General features: G+C 43.1%; 1 protein-coding gene across 10 annotated transcripts in view; it reads right to left on the reverse strand.

Moving 5' to 3' along the window:
- FARS2 (phenylalanyl-tRNA synthetase 2, mitochondrial) overlaps nt 1-20,319 on the reverse strand; it is a 626,558-nt gene that overhangs the window by 124,287 nt on the left and 481,952 nt on the right. Inside the window, exon 9 of one of the 10 annotated variants that reach the window (XR_015251091.1) lies at nt 6,616-6,779. The exons of the other annotated variants lie outside the window; for them this stretch is intronic. The gene's annotated coding sequence lies outside the window, so the exon portion shown is untranslated. The remainder of the gene's footprint in view (nt 1-6,615; nt 6,780-20,319) is intronic. 10 annotated transcript variants of the gene reach the window in all.

Raw genomic sequence — 20,319 nt, forward strand, 5'->3', positions numbered from 1 at the left:
GAACCATGAGATCATGACCTGAGTCGAAACCAAGAGTCGGACTGCTTAACTGACTGAGCCACCCAGGATCCCCATCTGGGATACTATTCTTTCCTTTTTCTTTTTCTTCTTTCTTTCTTTCTTTCTTCTTTTTGAGAGAGAAGGTACAAGTGACAGAGGGGCAGAGAAAGGGAGGGAGAGAGAGAGAGAAGCAGGGCTCAAACTCACTGGATGTAGGACTCCAGCTCACAAACCATGAGATCATGACTTGAGCCAAGGTCAGATGTTTAACTGAGCCATCCAGGCACTCTGGGTTACTATTCTTATATATTCTTGGGCAAAGGTGGTTAGATTAAAAAATGGGACAATCAGTGTGACTATGAAAATCAGGGTGTGGCAGTGGCAAGGAGGAGAAATAAAACAGATTATAAACCCTACTGGCTCTACGAAATGTTTTTGATATTTTAGAAAGAGAGTCAATGGTTAGGATGGAAAAAACAACAACAACAATCATCTTTTTAGAGTAAAAATCTCCTTTTTTTTAGACCATGGTATTACAAAAGTTTAAAGAAAATGTGCCATGAGATTTCCTGCTCTAATTTGCAATGATTCAGGACACACTTCACTTAGATCGGGAAATGATAAGCATGTGACCCACATAGCTTCAATTTCCTCTGTTGAAAACCAAATCCCATTTTCACTTGTGGGCATTTCATTCATCTTTGCTTTTTTGGTTTTTTAATTACATAGCAGAAAGTGCTACTGTAATTTCCTCCCTGCGTAACGACAGCATTATTCATCAAGAAGCTTTTAATTCTATACAGCAATTGCTTCTCTTCAAAAATCTGCTTTCAATCTCCACAGAGGCAGGAGGGTGTGATTTTTTGACCCTAAGGTTAATTGTCTGCAAATAAGTTAAAATCACACAAAACCTCATCCTGGGAAAAGGGAATGCGAGCCTGACCCTTCATTTTACCTGCCTTATTGTTAGAGGTGGTATGGGATTGAGCTGGGGCAGGGCAGCCAGACCCTGTGGCATTCCTTGTCTGTCCCTCTGGACCTTGATCTGTGAGGGAGGGGCAGGACCATCTCTTCCACGGCTGTAATTTATTTTATTTCTCTAAATATAATTTATTTTCAAGTTAGCTAACATACAGTGTATACAGCGTGCTCTCAGTTTGATTCATCGCTTAATGCGACACCCAGTGCTCACCCAACAAGTGGCCTCCTTGCTGCCCTATCACCCATTCCCCCCCACCCCCATCAACCCTCAGGTTGTTCTCTGTATTTAAGAGTCTCTTATGGTTTGCCTTCCTCTCTGTTTGAGGGCTCACATGGTATCTGGCTCATGGGAAGAAGTCGATAAATGATTGCAAAAGTGATCTGAGTTGAAAGAAGAGTGAATGGAGGACTGAGCTCTGAAGCATTCCTGACCTTTGTTTTTAAAGTTCTGTGTATGAAAAGATCCTATTTCTGGAGGAAAAAAAGGAGAGAAGAAATGAGGAGATTCACTAGGGGCCCTCAGGGGACTAGTGACCAGGACTGAGGAGTGAGGCTGATCTGGGAGGAAAGTCTGATGTGCCCATGGGATCCGGTGTCTTCTTCCCAGACTCTTCCCTCCCAATTGCACCACCAATAACATCCATCTTCTTTCCAGTGATGGGCCCAACTCTCACTTCTTCATTTGTTTCATTGTAATTAAAAACCACTTCTGAGTACCCTATGTGTGGCCTGATATTGAACTTTGGCTGGAAGGGAATGGATAAGAATAATGGTTGCTAACATGTGTGGAGTACCCACTAGGCACCAGGGACACCTGCATGCGGTTTCAAGCATTAACCTCTCAGCCTCACGGCACCCCAGGGGGCTAAACACCAGGTGATCCCTGCTCCCCAAGGGGGGCTTGCATGCTTCATCACTACAGCATCCCACATGCACCCCTCGTTATACTTGCGTCTGGTGTCACCAGAACCATTTGTTGACATGTCTGTCACTTCTAAAGACTGCTCATTCACTTTTGTGTCCCCAACCCCTAGCACAGTGGCTGGTACATGACAGGTGCTATACAATGTTTGCTGTGTTATTTAAGTGGCTTCTTAAATCCAATGGGGAAAGAAGCACATTAGGAAGCAATGCAAAATTGTACACACAGTTCCAGAGGGGCAGAGTGCAGGCAGGGGCCTGGGCCAGTGACACACACTTGGAACCTTGCGGGTTGAGGGGCAGCTCTGCAAGCCTGTCACAGCCATGGGGTCAGCAGGACCCCTGAAGAGGACAGCAGCAGAGGAGGCAGCGATTGTGGGAAGGCAGGTTTTCCTCATGTGGGTGACACGAGGCAGGGTCTTGGTGCGGTCCAGATGACACATGATGTGATAAATCACTGTGGGCCATTGAGCAGATAAAGGTTCCCAGCTGTGGCTAACAAATGTTGAGGACCTGAGAGGGACCAAGGGGCCCTATTTTTATGATCTTCAATTTTTAATGGGAAAGGATGTCTGAGAAGACGGAGATCAAACAGTGTGCCCCAAAATGATGGCCGCATAGGCTTCGAAAGGAATTTCGGTGCAGAGGGACTTTGAGCTCCAGTAGACAACACAGCCCAGCTTCTGCCCCTTGGACAGGACACTACCCACAGAAGAATGTGCAGAACATCAAAGGGCAGGACTAAGTAAAACTTCTCACTAGAAACCACACCCCTGCCTGTGAAAAATGCTCCATCACATAGGATCTATGGCTCCTACTCCAGGGGGCAGGGGCTGATGGCGTGAGTGTGCTGGGGAGAGCACTGGGCAGGATCTGGGGCATGGGGTATTGAGGACCTGGGGTCTTACTCCCAGCAGAGAAAGGGGAAAGTTTTGTGGGCTGTATGGAGAGAGGGAGGACCCACAAAGAAAAAGAGAAAGAAGGGAAAGGAGGAGGGCAGGAGAAGGAGGAAAGGAAAGTGGGAGGAGAGGTGTTTTCCTCTGAGTGGTGGTCCCTGGGGTCTGTCTCATTTCCCAGCTTCTTCATACCTTTTTAAAACCCCCAATGCCCCAATTCTTTTAAATGCCCAAAGTCTGTCACCTTCTCAGGTCAGCTGAATTTCCAAGAGTTATTGATCTACCTGGGGCGGGGGGGGGGGGGGGTGGGGTGGGGGAGGGGAGGGTAGTCACACTTGCGTCCAGGTCTCAGTGTTTTCCCCACACAATGAGCATGTAGCCTCAGAGTCCATGCTTGCAGAGACTGCTTGGGTCGGTATACCAGCTCTCCCTCTTAGTTGCTGTGAGACGTGAAGCAAGTTACTTAACCTTGCTGTGCTTCAGTTTCCTCATCTTTAATGTACCTTCTAGGGCTGAGTGACTAATTGAGTTAACCCATGTGAAGCTCTTAGACTATAAGAAGCACATAATAAAGTTACTAATAGCAATGATTTGGGGAGGCAAATTTACTATTAACAGAAGAACCATTTAATAAGAGTGACTAAGTGAAGACTTAGCTCATGACCTCTGAAAGATCACCAGCTCATAGTATAATCCATCCTTTGTGAAGAACAGTTTTGTCAGTTGTACAGGAGTTCTTAGAAGGAGTCTTAATTTCTCTCTCCTGGCCTTGTGCTCGGACATACAAACCGATGATAATGAATTACTGCCCTATGACATATCTTGGGTAAATAAATCCAAGGAAAACAGTTGTAGCTGGACAAAGATCCCTTTGACCCTGTAAATCCTCATTCTTTATAGACTGATCTAGGCCTGGGGTTGGTTGAAATCATCTTCCTAAGGACTGACCCATATGTGTCTCTCTTTTCCAGTCTCCCTTCCCCCTGGTTCTCAAAAACAGAAGCATCTATATCCTCCTCCCAAGCATCTTCTCCCAAACATTTAGTGCCTTTGATCTCCTGCTGTTTCCTCATTAATCGTCTCATCTATCTTCAATCTCTCTTTCTCCCTGAAAAAGGCTCATATTTCTCTCAAAAAAAATTTTTTCTTAAAGGAAACTCTTTTACAGTGCTTGTTTTCACTGAAAAAGTTCTTGAAATGTAATATACTTCTTGCCTCTACCCTCAGTTCCTAAGTATGGGGGCTCCATTAACACCATTCTCCTATAACTATGTATTTAAGTCTCTGGTGACCTTCAGTGTCCACCAGAGAGTCCTGTAACTCCATCTTCACTCATCTAGACCTTTTTGAGCATGTCAAAGTCAACCCTATCTTCCCCTCTGAAACTTCTCTCAGCCTCCCATGACCCTGTGTTCCTGGAAACCTTAGTAAGCTTCTGACTGTTCCTTCTTGGGCTCTGAATTTGCACTCTCTTACAACCTCACCTGCTCCCATATACGGCCTGCCTTACCTTGATGTGGGTGCTCCCAAAGGACCTATCCTTGGCAGTTTTCTCTTCTGTGCTCTTTACTTTGTCCAAGCACATGGTTCAGTGACCACCTCTATGTAGAGAACCTGGGTGCTGACCTCTCCTGCAAGCTTACATTCCCCAACACCTGCTCAGCACCTCCAGCTAACTGTATGTCTATGGGGCTCAGTCTCAAGCTAGTCCAAACTGAGTCACCCCCTCCTTCCATGCCTGTGCATCTCCCTGGGTGCCATCACTCTGATCATGGCCCATCATTCTCCCAGGCACCCAGATACTCTCAAAGACTTGGGATCACCTTAGACTCTTCACTTTCTCTGGCCTCCACTTCTAAATCTTATCAATCCTGCAATCTCAGATGCACACCTCCTCTTCTCAGTGCTCATTAAACACATCCCAATTCAGTCCCTCCTCAACAGCTTTCGGCCTTTGCCTTCCACTCAGAATCTCCACCGTCTGTTTTTCCCCAACTCCAAGCCATCATCATCTCCACAAAGCCCAGTCTAATCCTGGTCCTGCTCTGTGTCTCACGAGTTGGGCACTGCTTTCTCCTTTCCTACATACAGATGGAGAGAGTGAGGTTCACGGAAGTTCAGTCTAAGGTCAGTAAGTAGGAGAGCCAAAATTTAAATTCAAGAATGTCTAGCTCCAAAGGCACTATTGTTCCATGGATGGATTGTTGGCTGGTGAGCTGGATAGACAGATGGATGGGTCAATGGGTAAAGAGGTGAATAAATGAAGAAATAATAAGCAGAGTTTGGTAACTAAGAACAACCCATCCTACCAAGTGGACTGGCATATGTTTAAAATGGGAGGGCAGCCTTGGCATAATTCCTGTAGAGCAGTGGTTCTTAACAGGGTAAGTTTTGCTCCTCAGGGGACATTTGGCAAGATTTGGGGACATTTTCAGTTGTCACAACTGGCGTGTGTGGGGGGCATGTTGCTCATGGCATATGGTAGGTAGAGGCCAGGGAGGCTGTAAACATCCTGCAAAGCTCAGGACAGCGCCCACAGCAAAGACTTATCTGATCTGAAATGTCAACAGTGCCAAGCTTGACAAACCCTGCTTAAGAGTGATTCAGTGCCAAGTAGTATTCCATTTGCAGCAACGTGGATGGGATTGGCGGGTATTATGCTAAGTGAAATAAGTCAGTCAGAGAAAGACAGATACCATACGTTTTCACTCATATGTGGATCTTGAGAAACTTAACAGAAGACCATGGGGGAAAGGAAGGGGGAAAAACAGCTACAGAGAGGGAGGGAGGCAAATCATAAGAGACTCTTAAATACTGAGAACAAACTAAGGGTTGATGGGGAGGTGGGGAGAGGGGAAAGTGGGTGATGGGCATTGAGGAGGGTACCTGTTGGGATGAGCACTGGGTGTTGTATGGAAACCAACTTGACAATAAATTATATCTAATTAAAAAAAAAGTGATTTAGGTCAATCCCTTGGGAAATAGGCAAGTTTTCTGAGGGTAAGTGAAGGAATATGATGAGTAATTTTATACTTGGAATTCTGTGCTTCAAAAATAAGCAAACAGAAAACAAAACCAAAGCGTGGATGGCTTGTGCTTAAAAGAACAAGGGCCCACCCCTTGAGGGGAAAGAGAGAGAGGAACCGAGGATGGAAACAGAACTCAGTACAGAGGAGTGCAGAGCATTGCCATATATCCTAAATGTTTCCAAGAGAAAAATAAAATGAGCACATACCTCACCTTTCAAAAACACATGCAGGTGGATGTGTGTTGCCTTTTTTGAACAACCCTCTCTGTTCTAAGACTGTGTGCCTACCCCTGCTTTCTTGTCCCCATCTCTTTGATATTCCTGCCCCAGTTTTCCCAGTGTTGTGCTCCCTGTGCAGTCCATGTCAGGCCGAGGGGCAGGCTCTGAGACTCCCATGGCTGGGCTGGAGCTTTGGCTCAACCCAAAGCTGGTGTTGGCCAGCCGGGGTGCCTGGCCCTTGGCTCTACCTTTGGGACAGCCAAGGACACTCAACAGGCCCTCATGAGCCCTGCCAGGGGTTGACGGGACTCTGCGTCCACCTCACTCATTAGCACAAGCTACTCATTTTAGTTACCTTGAGAGGAAGTTGAGTCAACATACACTCAAAATCAACTCCATGTAGTGGCTGCATGGGCCTTGGCTCCTTCCTGCAGCAGCAAGATTGATTCTCCCTGGGACTGAATGCTTGCTTTGCTTAAGTGCCCCTTTCAGTTAAGTTGTGAGAAATGGAAATAATAGCCATCTGCAGGATGAGTGAGCACTGCAGTGCTGAGAGTCCTCAGAACCTACCATCCGCTTCCTGGGTACAGACTGCAGCCTGGGCCATGGTCAAAAGCATGCTGCCCAGTGCTGGAGACAAGGGGGACCTTCAAAAGTCCACGAGAGAAGGACTGGAGAGCTCAGGCAAGGTTTCAGGTGGCTTCAGGGCGGACAGCTTCAACACAGCAGGGTCCCTTGACGGAAGGCAGGGCAGCAGAGAGCAGAGAATTTTACCAAAAAATATAGTTCACACTGGGTAACTACCTGGTTGTTTCCTGGAAAAGCCCAAGTACAGGAGGCTCACAACTGGGCCTGATAGCTCTCGTATTCTAAAACAAGCCTCCATTTGCTTCCTCCAGCCAGGTTCTCCTGAAGTACAGTGAGCTGTGCAAACGGAGTTTTCTTTATGATTTAGACCGATTCACTGCCAGTTATAGCTCTCCACAGTGCACGATGTGTTTTTCCTGTCACTTACTGCAGGGAGAGAATCATGTGAGTATGTTCTCAGTTTTGCCAACAGCAAAAATCATTTTGAAGAAGGCATTCTTTCTAGATGAATAGAATTATTATTCCCTATACTTCCTTGTCCCCTCCCCATCATGAATAAACAGTCATTTCAGCTTTAGCAAACCTCGCTTCAAAAATAGGCAAAGCACACACACACACACACACACACACACACAAAAAAAAAAAAAAAAGAAAGAAAAAACACCCAATAAAGCTGTAATGCTCTAAAATCCATAATTCGCCTCCAAATGTCACAATGTGAAAGCACCCGAGTCCCTTCTAAGCACATTAGTAAGGGACAGTAGGCCATTGCCAGCTATTAGACTACTTTGAAATAAACCCAAATGATTGCAAGCCAGGCATAATTCCTCTATTTAAGTTTCTCATGGAACTGCAACCCTGTGATTGCAAACTCCGGCTACCATTCAAAATTAACAAAGGATGCAGACACTGTCGATGAAACATTAATGACCAATTTGCAAATGTTCTAAGACCCCCTTCGTTCATCATGGGTTCATCAATGCAACACTCACCCATCTCTCTTTATTCTTTCAATTATTTAGCATCCATTAAGCGCCCACAGTAGGCCAAGCTCCGATGACCTTTCATCCACATTACCTCCCCACTAACAGCTTCATTCACCTGGTGGCCCTTCTAACTGCACAGCGAATCGACCTTTGCCTTAAGGCAGGAAGCTCATTTAGAAATCATTCTCTATGGGCACCCCTTGCATTACATCTCCAAGTGCTGAGGACACAGGCAGTGTGCAGACATGACAGAAGCTCGAGGAACTTTTCCAGGCTGTCCCAGTGCACTGGAGGAAAACATACCTGAAAATGAGATCCTTGTGGTACCTCAATCTGTGAATCCTTCAGACCCACTTTGTCTGACTTGATTAATTAACTCAGACATCTTTAAATATTTACCACGTGCCTACAATAATGTTCCAAGAAGCACTGTCTCAGAGGGTGGAGGATACATAAGATGAGACAGGTAAAAGCATAGCAATGTCACAGCTGCTGTGGAGGGCTGAGCAGTGTTGTGGGTTCAGAGCCAAATTCTGATCACCCAGATGTGGGGTCACCTCCCCGTAAGTGGAGTTGGGGACCATGAAGGATTGAGGGACATGGAAAGGTCCTCCCCATTTCAAACGACTCCCCTTCGCTGCGTGTCCTAGACTCAAGTGCATCCTGAATCACAAAGACGGACACCAGACGGTGCCCTGAATGCACTTGCTTCACAGTTACCTGAAGCCCACCAGGGTAGCATTTCTGATCTTAAACAGGAAGTCCCTGACCTGGCCTTTCCTCCATTCTGGCCACTCAGCACCATGCCGTGACCTCTGAAAAGTGATAATGAATACAAATGACACCGCTACCACAGAGAAAGTAGCAGATGCTATGAAACAGGTATAAACAGAATGTTCCAGGAGACCAGTAGAGAGACAGAAAGCTCTTGGCAGAGGAACAGGGTCTGACCTCATGAAGGCAGTGGCATTTGAGCTAGCCATTGAATGATGGTTCTCTCCAATCAACTAATAATGATTAATAACAACCCCCACCCCCCACCCCACAGAGCAGCCACTACTATTTACTGAGTAATTCTCTGGGTGCCAAGCACTGTATTCATGCTCTTCCTATTAGCAACAGCCCACGGGAAAACCCCATTTTACAGATGGTAAAAGCAAGGCTCAAAGAGTCTAAGGTCACACCATTTGCACACAATAATGATAAAGCTGGAATCTGAATCATGTTTGTTTAGCTGAGATCATCACTGTGATGGCCCGAGGATGTTACATGTTCATTCCATGTCACTCTGGAAGGGCCTTGGTTCCTGGGGAGTGATGTGGATGCAGAACAGGAGACCACTGCTGCTGAGAGCCAGTGCGGGAGCCACTGGCTAGGAACTTCCAAAAGTAGAGAAGACGGGTGAATTCTGGGGCGAGAGCGGGGAGAGGGAGCCCCGGCTCTGGGGACTGTAGTCTCGTTAACTACTGATGCCCTCTACCCTTCCACAGCCTCCATGCTCTTCCAGAACAATGCCTGCTGGGCAGTGGGGGTCTCTTAGGCACCGGGGGGGGGGGGGGGGGGGGGGGGGGGGGCGGGGCTCATGCTCCCTCCTTTCTTTTTACTGCTTTTCGCATATTCTTAAAACAATCACAGAAACGCTAAAAGAAAAGCAATTAATGTGCTCATGTCCCTTCTCATCTTAACACAAATGTTGTCACATGTCTGCATTTCTTTACAGTCCTTGCCAATATGTATCCCTATTTTCACACAGTTACGGGATGCACACACAATTTTAGGTTTTGTTTTATGTAACGTTATTGTCTAAATATTTTCCTATTTGCTGCAGTCTTCATAATTATCATCTTGATGGTGGGTTCCAGACATCAAATTTGCATCCCCCGCACAGGGGCCTGCTGGCTCCAGAGTGAGGCACTTGAAATTCACTCCCCAAATCTACATGTGGGAAGTACAGCCCTGAATGTGCACACGTCCATTAAACCCTCTGGCGAAGGGGCTCCAGATTGACCCAAGTGAGGATGAAAAAAAAAAAAAAAAAAAGATTTGAAAGAGAAAAAAAGGGCAAGGTTTCTATTTGTGTTTCAGCCGCAGGGGTGGAAGAAGAGGAGAGAATCTGGAGCTGGTGCCTTGGTGGGTGTGGGGGGAAGGATAGCACAGCCAGACTTTTAAAGTCAAGCCTCCCAAGGCTGGTGTGCTCCACTGTGCAGTCACTTAACCGCTCAGATTCACCCACCTTCCTTCCAATTAAAGTTCCTAAAATAGCAACAATGACGATGCTGATAAGCATAATACAAGATGACACTTTCACAGCACTTTGTCACATGCCACGTGCTGTTCCAAGAGCTTCACATGTATCAGCTCATTCAATCTTTAGAAGTATCTACTATTTTTTCCTGTTTTACAGGTGTGGAAACTGAGGCACCAAGAGGAATAGGTAGGTCTTCCCACAGCTGGTGGCAAGGATTTGAACCCAGGCAGCCAGGCTGGAGAGTCCATGCTTGGAATCATTTCATAATAGCTGCCTCAAAACTCAGATTTCAATTCCTTCCCTGCTTAAAATTCTTTTCTCATCTCCCACTGAACATCAAATTCAGTTCCAACCCATTCGGCTGGCATTCAAGGCCCCACACAGCCTGCCTCCAAAGTCCCTTTCTAGCTTTCTTCCCATAATTCCCCTTCACACTTCTCCATTCCACACGTGAGGTACAAAGCATGAGCATGGGGTCCAAAGTATGACTGTTCTCAGCTAGTAATCCTTAGTCTCTCTTCCCTGTGTTGGCCTAGAATGTCCCCTGTTTCCACATATCCCAATCTTACCCGTTTTTCTGCTCCAGGAGCTTTCTCTTCCCATACTGCTCAGCTCTTCCTTCTCTGAGCTCTAGGAACCATGTACTGTGATACCTCCTTTCAACCTGGACACTGAAGTCCACGCAGGGAAGGAGAAGAGGGCTTATGAGGCATAACACACAGCTGTACATGATACTCTCTCTCCTCATTAGTCCCTGCATCCCACCCCACTGCCCCCACCTCACATTTTCCCTTCCCTTTGAGTTCAAGTCCATCCCATATTTCTGACTGACCTTCAAAGTCTGGAAGAAGTGGGTTTTGGAGGGCATTCTTCCTGCTGCTTCCTTCTAGGGTTTCTGAGTTTTTGAAGGAAGAAAAGTATGTTGACTGAGTACTTTTTCTCTTAGGTACAGTTCGTTAGAAATTGTCCTTCCAGCCAGAATCATAACACACAGGTGCATATTTCTACCTCCCTTAGGGCTGGTCAGGCCTTATTTATTATTAAACCTACCCCATCTGCTGGGCTAGCATGTAAGCTAACCTGTAACACTGGGAACAATCAGGGGCGATCTCTGCTCTAAGAAGGGAGCTGAGCACACCTCTGAGCAGGGATAGGAAAACTGCTGACTTCTCTCTCAACCCCACCAGGGCTCCACCCACTTAGAACCTGACCCCAAGGGAGTATGGCATGACCCACAATTCTTACCTAGTGTTATTCTTATTTGGGAAAATATCTTACATTGCCTACATGGACCTAAGGTTTTTAGAGATAAGCTATTTTTATATCCCACATAGTACCTTGTAGAAAACCTGCCACTTGATATCCAACAAATGTTTGATGAATGAATGAATAGCTTTTTCTAAGAGGACCAATATGATAAACTCATGAAGAATTAGTAATAAACAATAATAAATTTATTAGAGATCCTAGTGAGTGAAATAAGGTAAAAAAACGAAATAAAAGGCATGGACTGAAAAGGAAGAAATAAAATTCTCTTACTTACAGATGTCATGATTTGGCTATAATGATAACCCAAAATAATCTAATAAAAAAACTACTAGAACTTAGTAAGGTCGCAAAACACAAAATCAATCTTAAAAAAAATCTGTATTTCTATAAACTAGCAATCAACAACTGAAAACCAAAATAATAAAAATGATGCCATTTGCAGTAGCATGAAAACACATGAAATATGTAAGCACAAATATGAGAAAATCAGTACTAGATATGTGTGATTAAAAATATAAACACTGGCAAAATAAATCAAAGATCTAAATAAATGATGAGATACATATACCACGATCATGGATTGAAACACAAAATATTTTGATGTTAATTTTTCCCAGACTACTATATATATTCAACACAATTCTAATCCGATTCTGAGCACAAGTGTTTGTAGAAATCAACAAGCTGATTTTAAATTTTATATGGAAAGCAAAGGAATACCCCAAACAGTTTTGTAAAAAAACAAAATTAGAGGACTGCACTACTTGATTTCGAGATGTCCTATAAAGCAATAGTAATCAAGCCAGGGTTGTATTAAATAAAGGACAAACAAAAATAACCAGAATAGAAAACCCAAATAGACCTATATATGTGGTCAACTGATTTCTCAAAACAGGAGAAAAACAAGGAGAAAGGAGAGTGCTGAAACTATTGGATATCAACATGGTGCTGAAACTATTGGATATCCATAAGCAAAAAAAAGTAAAAAATGAACCTCAATTCACATCTTGCACATTCTGCAAAAATTAACTCAAATTAACTTAAGTGTAAATCTAAAACCACAAAGCATCTAGAAGATAATCTTTGTTGTCCTGGATTAGGTAAAGATTTCTTGGATACAATGCCAAACATATGATTCGTAAAAGAAAATATTGATAAACTGAATCTTAATAAGAAGAAAACAACTTAAGTAACAAAATGAACAAAAGATATGAAGAGACAATTCATCAAAGATATACAAATGGCAAATGAGCACATGACACTCAACATCATTTGATATTAACAAAATGCAAATTAAAAACAATAATTTATCACTACATCTATTAGGTTAAAAAACAAACGATCTGACAATACCGAGTGCTGGTGAGGATTCTAAGGAACTAGAAGTGTCATACGTTGCTGGTGGGAATGAGAAATGGTACAGCCACTTTAGGAAACAGGGCAGTTTCTTACAAAGTTAGACATACATTTACCATATAACCCAGAAATCCCACCCACTCTTGGGTATTTACCAAAGTGAAATGATAACTTATGTTCACACAAACACCTGCATGTGAATATTTACAGCAGTTTTATTTACATTTGCCCCAAACTGGAAACAATCTAAATGTCTCTCACCTGGAAAATGAAGAAACAAATTGTGGTTCATTAATACAATGGAATACTACTCAGCAATAAAAAGGAAAAAAAAACTACTCACATACAACAACATGGAAAGACCTCAAGGGCATTATGCTAAATGAAAGGAACCAGATTCAAGAAGTTACATACTGCATGATTCCATTGCTATGCATTCTGGAAAAGGCAAATGCATAGGGTTAGAAAATAGATCAGTGGGTGCTATTGGCTGAGAGTGGGAGGTAGGGTCGGCTAAAGGGTCTCAGGTCTGGCAGATTCCAAAACGCTGTAAAACAGAACTTAAATCAGGCAGTTCAGGGAAAAGTGTGCTGAAATTTACAACACTTGCCTGGCTTGGGCTCCCGTGGAACCCAGGGGGAGCCCTTCCCTTCTGACCTAGCGCACTCTCTTCCTGCCGCAGGTGGGTAACCCAGTGGGCAGCCCAGTGAGGGCTCTGCTGGGGGTTTCCACTGTCCTGGGGGAGTGTGCCTGTCACCAGCAGGGCCCCTCACAACTGAGACCTCCTGCTGTGGCTGCTTCTAAAATTCACTGCGAGCCACATTTTGGCCTAACGCCCTGAAGCCTCTTTTCAGGAAGAAAGCATTGAACCTTCCAGTTTCATTTTGTTTTTTACTGCTTGTTCAAAGAACAATCATATAAAATAAAAATATCATCCTCAGGCAAGAGAATTTAATTCAAACATTCTTAAGAGTAGATTCAACAACAAACAAACCTGCCTCATTCTTGGTTTCCCCCGGTTACAGAAAGAAAAAATGGAAAGAAGCAGAGTGTATTTATGGGAACAAGAATTTTCACCTGCCCCTCACACATGACCAAGAAACTTTGTAACAAGCACTTTATGGACATGATCCTAGTACATCTTCCCAACAACCCGAGGTCAGGGATTCTGCTATTATCCCACCTTACAGATGAAAACACTGAGGCTGGAAGGATCAGTACTGTGTCCAGGTTGCACAGTTCGTAGGGCATAAGGCAAAGATTTGAATCCAAGCACTTTTACCCCAAGGTCCAAGCTCTAAACCAGATGCTACAGTTGATATTTACACAGCTATGGTCAGAATGGGCTAGGAAGTTGCCTTTTGGTTTGTGAAGAAATGAAAAAGGTGTTAGATTTGTTTCTTCTCAACTCTTACTCTCTTTTTATATTAAACCCGTATGCGCACACTTGGGTTAGTCATTATCTGTGCCTCCTGATGGACTCTTATGACTGGCCCATTCATGGCCTGCCTACTTTCACTCACTCATCTGTTCTTAATAAGGTAAGATAATCAACACCCACAAAACCACCACTCAACATCAGAACTGGAACTTTGACAAGGAGCTATATCTCTCTGTGTGGTCTTCCCTGAACTGGTCCCCCTGACTCCCCTATCTGAGGTCATCGCAACTTTGAATTTCTGTTTACTGTCCTCTTGGTTTCCTTTTTATATAGCCTTATCACAACTATAATATTTTTAGAATTTATTTTTATTGTATAAAAAGTATCATGCTATATGTAATCGCTTGGATTTTTCCACTTACAGTCACAACTTTATTTTTTTAAGTTTATTTTGAGAGAGAGAGAGAGAGAGAGAGAGAGAGAGAGAGAGAGAGAGAGAGAGAGAACACGTGCAAGTGGGGGCAGGGCTGAGCCTGAAGTGGGGCTTGATCTCACAAACTGTGAGATCACGACCTGAGCTGAAATCAAGGGTTGGTTGCTTAACCGACTGAGCCACCCAGGTGCCCCACATTCACACCTTTATAGCCAGCAGCTGGAATTTCAAGGCCAGCTACAGTCATCTGCAGAAGAAAGGAGGTATGAAGATGGGTGAAAACACACTTCCTGGGGGCAGTACGAGGTGGCTGTCACCTTTCACTCTGGCTCAATCCCCTCCAAGTCTTCATCAAACTTAGAATAAAAGCCAGCTCCTTACCTTGGTTTCTAAGGCCCAATCCAGTGTGGACCTGGACTTTCTCACTGACCTTCCCTCACACCATGTCCTCCTCAGTCACTACGCTTAGTGACATGGTCCTCTTTCTGTTCTTCAGCCATTCTTGCTTCAGAGCCTGACTAGCTGTCCTGTTCTACCTGCTCTTAAGTTTCACCTGAAATGTTACCTTCTCTAAGGAGCCTTTCATGACCACCCAACCTAAAATAGCCCCTCTGATGCACAGCCCTGCTTTAGTTTGGTTATAGGACCCTATGCATTTTGAACAAAATTCTCTCTCTTGTCCCTCTATCAGAAGGAAGTCTTGTATAGGTCATCCTGAATATCTACTGTAGACCCTTTGGGGGCCCCCAAGACCCTTTTAGGGGTTTATAAGGTCAAAAAAACTTCATAAGAATAAAGCCTTGTTTGCACTTTTCACCATGTTGATATTTGTAATGTTGGTGAAAAAGCAAAGGTGGATAAAATCCATGAGCCCCTAATGCCGATCATGGTGGCAGTGGCACCGACATGTGACTAGTGGCCATTGAATGTTTTACCATTTCATACTTACAGGGAAAAACAACAATCCATTTCACTTAAGAATGCCTTGAAAGAGCAGTAAAAATGATTGCCTTTGTTACATCTTGACCTTGGAGTACATATCTTTTTGATAATCTGTGTGACTACATGGGATGCCTGTCTGTTACATACTGCGGTATGGGGGTGAAAAGCACTTCTGTGATCATTTGAGTTGTGAGACGAACTAGCAACTTTCTTCATGGAACACCATCAACTACTGACAGATTATGGCAGAAATTTTCTCAAAAGTGAATGACGTGGCCTGATAGTAATTTTTGGCAAGGATAAAAATCAAGCTTTCAAGTGAAAATCTGCATTTTGGAAAACTTGTATGGGCCAATGCTTCCTGATATTTAAGATGTTTCTGATAAGAATGGCGGTGATATTAATAAATGTGATTTTTTAACCTTAGATAATGAAATGTGTCAACATTTGAAAGAGCTGCATAACTCAGTCAACCAATATCTTCCAACCGACTAATGAGAAATGTCACAAAAACATGCCTTTGTAAAAAATCCATTCAAATTGTATGATAGGCTAATAGATTTTAACTTAACTAACAACAAGTTCAAGTGCAGCTAACTTTTAAGAAACTACTACTTGCTGAGTTTTGGTGTAATACCAAAAAAGAATATCTACAATTTTCTCAAAAGGCTATTAAGACGCGCTCGCTTTTTCAGCAACATATGGCAAGGTCGGATATTCTTCAGATACTTCAATTAAAACAACTTAGAATACCAAATTGAATGTAGAAGCAGCTATAAGACACCAGCTGTTTTCTATTAAGCCAGACATTAATGAGATCTGAAAAATATAAATCAATGCCACTCTTTCATTACAATTTTGTTTTTTTCATAAAAATATATTTATGTTAACATGCAATAGCTTCCTTATTACCTCTATGTGAGTTAATAAAATATTTTTAAGTATCACATTTTAAAATTTCAATATGGTCAACATCAATAGATATATACCCCCCGCCCCCGCTTCAATATTTTTAAGAGTGTAAAAGGGGATCTTCAGACTCAAAAGTTTGTGAATCTCCACTCTAGTGGCTAGCATATGCTGGGTACTTGATAAATGTTGTTAAATGAACATACTAAAGACATATTCTCTTTACTTTGTATCTGTCCTCCCTGCTCTTTCAAAATGTTCCACAAAGCTTTCTCAGTGGCTCAAAGTATTAGAGTAAGACCAGCGATATGAGGACCCAGTGACAGGAGCATATAAGTCCCTGCAGAACTCAGAAGTTTCCCTCAGAATCACCATATGTATCTCCAACTATTTTTTTTATCCTTTCCCTTTTCTTAAGTGCTTATGTCAGATACAAAATTTAAAACTGGTTCTAAGTGTGTTTACTATGATTGCTTTAATTTTAACTACTGGTATTGCTGTAATATTGGCTTTTTTCTTTCTTTTTTTGCTGTTGCGCATTGAACATGCAGGTGATCTCACCACACTGCATGCTCAAGAGGAACCTAACTGCCATTTAAAAATCACTTTTTTTTTAATTTTAGGGAGAAGGAGAGAGAGAGAGAGTGGGAGAGAGGGGCAGAAGGAGAGAGAGAGAATCCCAAGCAGGCTCCACGCTCAGCACAGAGCCTGATGCGAGGCTCAATCCCACGGCCCCAGGATCATGACCAGAGCCAGAATCAAGAGTCAGATGCTCAACCAACTGGGGCCACCCAGGTGCCCCTAAACATCACTTTTTAATAGGAAAGCACATGACTTATTTTGAAAGTGACTCTCAATCTTCTGGGAGACAGATGACATTGTGGCTGTGGCAATTTCTGTGGCATGACAGAGAAAGTTCACAGACGGCTTGCATCACACTAAAAGAAGTCACATTTGGAAGCTGTCTCATGTAAAAGTAAATACACTGTGCTACAGCTTTATAGATAAGCCAAATGATGTTGCAGAACCTGCCCTTGGAATTATATTATAAAGGTGTATGCTCTCTCCTCTTAGTGTCACATCAATGACAAACTAGTGACAGCCACAGCATTTGGTTGGACACAAAACCAAGAACTTCTACCAGAATCCACATAAAGTTCTTTGTGTTGAGGCCTAAGAGAATGTCCACACACAAGGGCACTGATTGTACCCTCACAACTGCCATGCCCAGATTTTCCAAATAGTGGTCTTCTGCTTTCAAAATCTCATGTTAGCATCTAAGTGTTCTTCTTCAGACAAGTATAACTGAATCAGCAGGTAAAACGGGTGCAGGGAGGCAGGAGACAAATCTCAGATCCTGACTATGTTGTGTAAACAATGTGCTCTGCACAAGTTGAAAGTGGTAAGGTTCCAAGTGGGGTTGGAAACACTCCTGAAAGCTTCCATAGGAAGACCGGGGACATACACTGGTTTAGGAGAACCAAAGATTCAATATGAACAAGAAGATTCTAAATAAAATTTCCCAGGGCGCCTGGAAGGCTCAGTTGGTTAAACATCCAACTTTGGCTCAGGTCATGATCCCATGGTTCATGAGTTCGAGCCCCATCGGGCTCTGTGCTGACAGCTCAGAGCCTGGAGCCTGCTGTGGATTCTGTGTCTCCCTCTCTCTCTCTGCCCCTCCCCAGCTCGTGCTCTGTCTTTCTCTCAAAAATAAATAAACATTAAAAAATTTTAAGTAAAACGTCCCTGTTTTTACAACACACCTAACATGAAATTAATAAACCAGAATTTAATACAAACATTTTACTTTCCAATCCAAAAAAGGAGCCACACTGCTTTGGGCTGACAGATTTCACAGGCTCAGGAGGAACAGGCTCAAGCTTTCATTAACTATTCAGTTATGAGACACCTGGGGCCACAAAATGAGGGTGGAAAAGACCACATATTTTTTGGTTCAGTTAAATAAAAGAGGTTTGGTTAAAAGAAAAAATTCAGCTTGAATTGTGAATGGTCATCCTTGAATTTGATATTCTAAATGTCCCCCATTATACACTCAGAGTTACAGCCTGTTTCATCTGATTCACTGTTCAACAGTGGCATTATCTGAAAACCAGGAAGCCACTAAACACTTATCAGCAAAAATGTGACCAACCTTGGCCATCACAGGAAATCTTCTGAAGAGGGTACATAGCAAGGAGCACGGGATATTCACTCACTCACTCAACATCTACTTAGTAAGCTCTTACCATGTGCCTGGCTTAGGGGAGGTGGACATTAAGAACCCAGCACTAGCTCTTGCCCTCAGGAAGTCTAGCACAGAAGAGCTGAATAAATTTTTACACAGCTAATATTGAAAGTAAAACGCCATCTTAATCACTGATACCTCCCTGCTTTCAACACTTCTGCAATATAAGGAAAATAGGGTAAAGTAGAAAGCGTACTGTTGCCTTCCTGGGAGGCGCTTGACATGTGTGATTAGGAACGTAAGCTCCCCTGATGAATAATGGATCTAAGCCATGCTCACCAATGGTTGCCAAAAACATTAGTTAAAAAAGCCAATGGGGGAACTTTATCATAGATACGCTAAGCTGACAGTGCTCAGTACAGTGAGCTCAGTACAGTCCAGTGCTCAGTACAAAGAGAGAGACATACAGACGTACAGATCACCACCCGTGAAGTAGTCTTGCCTCCCCACAAAACAGTCAAATTTAAATCTGATGAAGTCTCTAGATTCAACTACTACAGGAAATACAGAGGCTAGAAGAACCTGTGAAATGACACCACAGGGATGCAACTGGCAAAGTTTTAGAATGTAGGAAACTGTATAGGGCAAACCACCTAACTTCTTCAGCAACAAAAATTACCAAGAAAAGAGGAAGAAAGGAACCATAGACAAAAAGGGACCTAAGAGATGTATCAACCAAATGCAAGCATGGGCCTCGTTTAGATATGAATTCAACAAACCACTGAAAGAAGAAAGTATGACACAAACAGGGAAAACAGGAAAATTTGAACACTGACTATATATTTGATAATTAAATATTTTTTAAGGGAGTGATAAAAATATTGTGGTTACGGTTTTTGAAGAACGCTTTTTTGCTTGTTTTGTTATAGGTACATACATGGGTGTTTATGGATGAAACGGGATTAGCTCCAAAAGAATAAGTGGAGAAATAAGTATGTGAAAAGATGCTCCACATTTATTCGCCCTATTATTATCATCATTCAGCAATAAGAAGAAACAAAGTACTGACACATGCTACAACATGGATCAATCTTGAAAGCTTTATGCTAAGTGAAAGAAAACAGTCACTAGGGACCACACGTTACATGATTCCATGTACATGAAATGCCCAGAATAGGCAAATCTACAGAAATAAGAAGTAGATCTGTGGTTGCTTAGGGCTGGGGTGGGGAGGGTTACAATACTGGGGGATGGGGGTTGATGGCTTTCTTTTTGGGGTTATAAAAATATTCTAAAATTGACAGATGCACAACTCTGTAGAATACACTAAAAGCCATGTAATTGTACACTTAAAAAAAAAAAGAATTCATGTTGGGGAGGGAGTAGGTAAGGATACAGGTGATAACAGATCATGTGTTGTAAATTTTTTACATGTGTAGGCTCCATCATAGATCCTTTGGGTCAAATCCTGGCTCTGTCAGTTACTGGCTGTGTGACCTTGGGCAAGGCATTTTATGTCTTTGAATCTCAGCTTCCTGGCGGAAAATGGGGACAATATAGGGGATAACAAAGACTCTACATGAACCTAGGTATATATGGGCTAAATGAGGTTGATACATTTGTTTTTATTTATTTATTTTTTAAGTTTTTTTAAATATATTTTTGAGAGGGCAAGCAAGGGTGGGGTGGGGGCAGAGAGACTGGGAGGGAATCCCAAGCAGGTGCCATGCCATCAGCGCAGAGCCGGACACGAGGCTCAATCCCAGGAACTGAGAGATAATGACCTGAGTTGAAATCCAGAGCCTGACCGCTTAACTGACTAGGCCACCCAGGCACCCTGAGGTTGATACATTTAAAGCATGTGGAAGAGTGTTTGGCATGTATGAAATGCTCAGTAAACAGTTACGTATTATTATTCTCAACTGTTTTTGTTTTCTTATATCAGCTCCTTCAGGAGCATCCATTTCTTCAGTATCT

Source organism: Puma concolor, chromosome B2 (assembly GCF_028749965.1).
Source record: "Puma concolor isolate L17-30 chromosome B2, mPumCon1.1.hap2, whole genome shotgun sequence".
NCBI lineage: Eukaryota > Metazoa > Chordata > Mammalia > Carnivora > Felidae > Puma > Puma concolor.